The sequence below is a fragment of the Petaurus breviceps genome, unplaced genomic scaffold (genome assembly GCF_028583685.1).
Source record: "Petaurus breviceps papuanus isolate PSGF00001 unplaced genomic scaffold, PetGlider_PUasm1.0 37, whole genome shotgun sequence".
NCBI classification, from domain to species: Eukaryota; Metazoa; Chordata; class Mammalia; order Diprotodontia; family Petauridae; genus Petaurus; species Petaurus breviceps.
Genome location: NW_027186296.1, coordinates 87,488,696 through 87,495,635, shown reverse-complemented (window position 1 = coordinate 87,495,635; position 6,940 = coordinate 87,488,696).

Genomic DNA, 6,940 nt, shown 5'->3' with positions numbered 1-6,940 from the left:
CCACCCAGAAACACCTGGCCGTGTAACCTTGAGCAAGTTACTTAACCCCAATTGCTTAGGGGCGGCCAGGTGGCTCAGCGAGTAAGAGCACCGGCTCCAGTGTAGGGATGACCTGGATCAAATCTGGGTTCAGATACTTAGCACCACACCCAGAAATAACTGGCATGTAACCTTCAGCAAGTACTTAACCCCGATTGCTTTAAAAAAAAAAAACAAACAAAGAGGAGGAGCTCTCAGTAAGGACCTGATGAAGAACAGAATAATGGTGGGTGGTAACTCCCTGTTAGAAGGGTTCTTAGGCATATTTTTTGACCTTTTTTGACAGAAAGGTCTTTTATCTCCCAAGTATTCAAGATGCCATTGGTCCTCTTCAAAAATTAAGGATAAACAACATTAGCCAAGATGTGATCAGAGACCTCTACAAGACTACTCAATTAAGCAAGTGTTGGTGATGCCTGTGAGTAAAAATGATAGTGCCAGAAAGAACCTACAAAGCATTGCCAAATATTACAAAGTCTTGAAAAAGGAACTGGAGACCATATGGGCCTAGGTGATATTCTCATTCCTGCTCCCAAATGAAGGCTGGGGATGTAGACAACAAAGCAGGTTTTGGAAATGAACAGCTGGTTAAGAGGATGGTGTCTGAGAGGTATTTGGATTTCTGGAGCATGGTTTGAAACACAGAAATGACAGACTTCTTGTCCAGGGTGAAGTATACTTAACAAGAGATGTTAAAAAATCAAGATTTGAAAATCCAAGCTTTAATTTGAAAAGAAAAGGATTGTGAGAAAGCTGCTTATGTATATTCACCAAAATGGATACCTTAGAGATTAGCTAAAATGTAGGAGGAAGTATAGAAACTGAGATACCCATGAGTTCACAGGAAACAAAAATCCAAGTAAGGAGTAGCCATGCCCTTCAATATCTGTACACACATGTAAAGAATATAGGTACAAAGGGCAGCTAGGTGGCACAGTGAATAGAGCACCGACCATGGAGTCAGGAGGACCTAAGTTCAAATCCAGCCTCAGACATAACACACACACACACACACACACACTAGCCATGTGACCTTGGGCAAGTCACTTAACCCCAATTGCCCTCCAAAAAGAAAAAAAAGAAAGCTTAAGAATATAGATATAAGAGAATAAATAGATGCAAGCAAGATAAACTAGAGGTCCTAATGTTGTGCATTTGTTTTTCAGTTGTGTCTGACTCTTCATGGCCCCGTTTGAGGTTTTCTGGGCAAAGCTACTGAAATGCTTAGCCGTTTCCTTCTCCAGGTCATTTTAAAGGTGAGGAAACTGAGGCAAGCAGGGTTAAGTGACTTGCCCAGGGTCACACAGCTAGTAAGTATCTGAGAACAGATTTGAAATCAGGAAGATGAGTCTTCCTGACTCCAGGCCTGGCACTTTATCTACTACACACCTAGCTGCCCAGAGACCCTAACACAAAGAGGCTAATTAGGCTACATAGATAATACAGAGGTTTGATGGGATGATATTCATAACCAGAATATAGAGTTCTGTGAGTAAATCTTTTTCAATATGAACTCTATGGTTAAAAGGAGGATAGGTTGGGGATAGCACTGTATATTTAAAGATATGTGTTGCCAGGTATAAAAGGTAGGAAGGATGGTATAAAGCATGTGTATGAAGATGAATGGAAACATAAGCTATTTTGTCAATAACCACCTTGACAGAAAGAGGAAATAGATGAGGAAGGAGTTCACAAAACAGATGAGAAGGTTGAAACAGAGATACAATAAAGTAGTGATAGTAGACAAAGATTTACATGAATAAAATTACAAAAAAGTTGTAGAAATAAAAGGAGACAAAATGTTAGAAAGATAATCACTGCTGATGTCCCACAGTTAATATTAGATCCTTTTGTCATCACTGGATTATCCCAACATAAAATTATTGCTACCTATTTTATGATGCCTATAATAAAATGCTACCTAAATTAATTTGCACATTTAATGTTATCTCAATCAAATAATTAAGGGGTTATTTGTAGAACTATATAAAATAATAAAATCATTTTGGAAGAACAAAAGTTCTAAAATTTCAAAGGAAGATAATAATAAAAAGCATGAATGAAGGGGGATAAGTTTAAGTGAACCTCAGTTTATATTATAAAGAAATGCTCATTGAAATGTTCTAGAATGGGCTATAAAGTAGAAAGTATGTAAGTGGAACATGCTAGGTAAGTAAGAAACAGAAGTCATCAGAAACAGTGCCTCCATGTTTTGTAAATCCAAGAACATCAGTTACTGAGAGGAATGACTGCTTTTTTGGTTAAGGACCATTATGAAAGCAATATGACAGAAATGAGGTTTAAATCATCTTATTACATCATACGCCCACCCTAATAATGTCAAAATGAATAATCTCTTGAACATAAAAATGTTACACTATTAAAAAAAAATGAAATAAGAACCAGCTTTGATACCGTTCAAAAATATGACTAGTGAAAAAAATTCTTACCCTAACAAGATACAGAAGAGATCACATAGGGGCCTGCTAGGTGGCGCAGTGAATAGATCATCAGCCCTGGAGTCAGGAGGACCTGAGTTCAAATACGGCCTCACACTTAACACAAAAACTAGCCATGTAACCTTGGGCAAGTCACTTAACCCCAATTGCCCTCCAAAAAAAAAAGCAAAAAAAAAAAAGAAGGGATTACAAAAGATAAAATAGACAATTTGGGCTATATAAAATGAAAATGCTTTTTCACAAATAAAACCAAAGAATATATAATTAGAACAGAAACTATAGCATGACAAAATATTTGCATCCATTGTTACCTATAGAAGTCTATTACCTAGAATATATACAAAATTAACATGAATACATAAAATCTAGAACCATTCTAAATAGGTAAGCTATAAAAGTATAAGAAAAATTAGAACTCAAAAAGATCTTAACAGACTGTGGACCTAGTAAATATAAATGTAAATTTTTGCAAAATTTCAAAGAAAAAATTTACATGTACAAGAGGGGGAAGGCAATGGACTACAAGAACAATATGAATCAACAGTAAGATATGACAGACCAAAAAGCAAAAGTGATCTGGGATTTAATTAAAGTGGTAGGGCTCCCTTAAGTAAAGAAATGACGTTCAACCACCAAGGGAGAATCATGTTCAGTTATGGGCACCACATTGTAGGAAAGATATTCATGAACTAGGGCGTCAGAATGGTGAAAGGCTTCAAATTCATGACATATGAAAATTGGTTGAGGGAATAAGAGATGTTTAACTTGAGGAAGACTCATAGGAAATGATCATTGTCCTTGAGTATTTGAAAGGTTTTTATGTAGAAGTAGAATTTAAATTACTCTGATGGGCCCCAGAAAGCAGAACTCTAAACAATGGGTAGAAATTGCAAAGAAAAAAAATTAGGCTGAAGTAATGAGTGGGGGGTGGGTGTGGGGAAGTTCTAATAATTACAATTATCCCAAAGTGGAATGGGTTGCCTTGGGAAGGAATGCCAGGCACTAAAATTCTTCAGTCTAAGACTTGATGGTCACTTCTTGCTTGTATTGTAGAGGGATTCAAGTATAGGTTAGACTAAATGGCTTTTGGGGTCCCTTCCAACTCTGAAGCTCTGTAATTTTGTAATCTGAAAGGCAAAGATTAGGAAGGAGAACATTTTAGGCAAGAATGATAATTTTTGTGTAAATGCAAGGAAGTAGGAAAAGCCATGTTAATTTCATGGAATAGCTAGTAATTCAGTTTTGGAGCATGGAATGTTCGTAGGAAAATAATATGAAATAATACTGAAATAAGATTGAGATGTTTGTTTACAAGATTAATTTTTGACTTCTGAGTTTTTGCCTCCTATTTGGACCTTCTATTTGCTGTCTATTGGGGTACTAAGGCAGATGAAACTAAGTTTGTACAATCTAGCTTTTAGATGTGAAATGTGAATCACTTTCACAAATTAGGGGACTATTAACAACTCCAAAACTATTTCCTAAAAAAAGAGTCTTTTTAATTGTTTTCATTATTTACTTTTTAATTTATGGAATAAAATAATCATTTTCATAACATAGTATAATAAAAAAGATTATTGCACATGAAACCACAAATCTATTTTGTACATATTGCTATTACTTTTAAATATATAATAAAATTATCAGGCAAATTTCTTTTTTTTTCTTTTTTCCCTCCCCTCATCCTAGAGATGACTACCATTAGTCACAAATTTGTGTGTATGTGTGTATGTATATACATATATAATATAGATGCACATATATATATACATATGTATATATAAACATATATCTATATGTGAAATCATTCTCTCCATACCTCTATCATTCTCTCTCTGGATGCAGATAGTATCTTTCTTCATGTTTGGGTATTTATAATAGTCAAATAATTAATGTGGTTATTTATAATAGTCAAAATAACTTATTTGCTCAAACTCATTCTTAAAACAATATGGCTGTTACTGTATACAATAGTCTCTTGGTTCTGTTCATTTTTCTCTTCATTATTTCATCAGTCTGTCCATGTTTATCTAAGATCACCAAGCTCGTAATTTCTTATAGCTCGGTCCCTACAATTTCCAATTCTTTGACAACACAAAGAGTTGCTATAAATATTTTAGAACATATAGGTTCTTTTCCTTCTTCTCTAACCATCTTTGGAAATAGACCTGGTAGTGGTATATATACTGGGTCAAAAGGCAGAGGCAGTTTAATACCTCTTTGGGCATAATTCCATATTGTCCTCCAAAATAGTTGGATCAATTCACAATTCCACCAACAATGAATTAGTGTCAAAGAATTTACTCTTAATAAGAATTTTTTTCTCCTTTCCCCTCAGACTTTAGCTAAAATTTCACTCATTCAATAAACTCTTATTAAATGTTTATTATTTGCAGATTACTCTGATATGTATTGAGGGAGATATAAATGTAATTGATAGGATCTCTGACCTCAAGGGATTAGGTAGAGGTCATTATTCATGCATACAAATAAATATGACCCAAATTAGGATATGATTACATACATAATGAGAATAGATACTGCTGGCTAGTGCTGGATAATTCCCAAGATTCACCACATTCACTCCTATACATATGCTTCTAAATGAAGATGGAGAAAATCACAGAACCATTTTGACTGATTTTATGTAGCACAACCTCCACTGGACCCTCACTACTGCTAGGCAATTTTTATCTTCCTTATCATCTCACTATCTCATTCTCCACATTCAACTCTTCTAAAACTTTTCATCCCTCTTTAAGCCTCCCATGACTCCTCCTCCTTCCTGCCATCTCAGCTGAAAGTCTTGTATAATATTTTATAGAAAGAATTGAGGCTATTCCCTGTTAATTCTCTCTTTTCTCCATTCCTCACTTCCTAACACTCAGATACCTTTTGCTACTTATCTTCTCTTTCATCTCTCTTTCACATGAAGTGACCTTTCTCATTATCAAACCTAAACCTTCTATTTGTTCAAGTGATCCCATTTCACACCATCCCTTCTAACAGATTGCTGCCTTCATCATTTTTATTCTCACTTATTTTCAATCTCTCCTTGTCTATTGGCTCATTGCTTAGTCTACAAACATGTCCATGTGTAATGGGAATGCAAATTTGGAAGATCTTCCCTGCCCGTAGGCTAAAATGCACCTGAAGCCTGGGGAGGGAGGCTTGTTTTTCAGTAGATACTTCTTGATTGGCCAGTGAGTCAATAAGGTTGTTACATTCTCTGAGCCAGGAGAAGGCTATGTAAGCCCTGATGTGTGGCTTTGTTTTGGGGACTCACTTTGAGAAGTGTTCTGTGATTTGATCTGAATTCTGGGAAGCCGTTGTTGAGAGTCCCCCGGCTTTGAAAAACCCAGTTGTGGAAACCCAGATGTTGACTGGCTATGGATGTAATGGTTGGACAGTTTGGAAATCTGTCTACTTGATCTGTTTCTGTCTTGATAATTCTGCCTGTATGCTTTGAAGTTTGGGGTGCTGACCTTTTTCCCCTGAACAAGGTAAACGATATATGTCTGACTGATTAAAGTAAGCTTGTTAACCCATTTTGAGTTGCTTTCCTTTAACAAAGCAGATCTAAGAACCTGTGGTAGCTGCAAACCCTGAGGACGCTTGGGGTGCTTGCTGCTACACCATGTCTCCCTTATCTTAAAAAAATATCCCTCACTTGATCCTTCCATCCCCACTGTTGCCCTATATCTCTTCTGCCCTTTGTAGCTAAATTCCTCAAAAAGGTCATGTTTATATTACAAGTGTTTGCATTGTTTTGACTATTCATAAATAATATTTTAATTGCTAGTTATTAACATGAATGATACAATGTATATAGCTTTATATAATATATACTTAAGTTTATAAATCACTTAACACATTATTTCATTTGATCCTCTCAGCAACTCTTATGAAGCATATACTACAGATATTATTATTCCTATTTTACAGGTGAGGAAATTGAGTCTGGGAGAGCTTCAATGACTTGTCTTCAGTCACATCTATTAATTATAGAGATGAGATTTGAATTCCAAATCCAATACTTTTACCACTTTTGTGTCTCTAGGTCAAGTAAATTTCATGAGCTAAAATGAGCATCAAATTATATTACATCTTGAAATTTGGGATCATACCTACAGCGAATTTTAAGTAAATATATAAAATACTCTAATAGTCTATTTTTTGGCATGGAGAATGCCAAGACATCTCATTTTGATGCATAGTCTGTCTAGCATTAGAAAAATTCTCAAATGAAAAAAGCATATGAAATCAATAGCTTGTCCTCCCTTCCCCCTTCCTCCCTCCCTCCCTCCCTTCCTTCCTTCCTTCCTTCCTTCCTTCCTTCCTTCCTTCCTTCCTTCCTTCCTTCCTTCCTTCTTTCTTTCTTTCTTTCTTTCTTTCTTTCTTTCTTTCTTTCTTTCTTTCTTTCTTTCTTTCTTTCTTTCTTC